Raw genomic sequence first — 284 nt, 5'->3', positions numbered from 1 at the left:
AGTTAATATGAACTCGTGTCCCCAATTCGATGCTCAATACTACTCCCAAAAATACCTTGGCTCATAAGTCTCTTTAAACACATCTTTCTTTGATTGAGATAATTACTCAAAACTTTGCCCAAAGGCTCTTTTGGAAAACATGGTTCCTTTCTTACTTAAATGCAAAAATATTTAGAAACTTCTTTGGGAAGTACATAGTTCCCTAATAACTTTGGTGAAATGGACTTAACTCTTTACTCCTTACTTTACTTGAAACTCTTTACTTTTGACTTGACTTGAAACTC

The sequence above is a fragment of the Solanum tuberosum genome, unplaced genomic scaffold, assembly GCF_000226075.1.
Source record: "Solanum tuberosum cultivar DM 1-3 516 R44 unplaced genomic scaffold, SolTub_3.0 scf00194, whole genome shotgun sequence".
NCBI lineage: Eukaryota > Viridiplantae > Streptophyta > Magnoliopsida > Solanales > Solanaceae > Solanum > Solanum tuberosum.
This window is presented reverse-complemented; position numbering follows the sequence as displayed.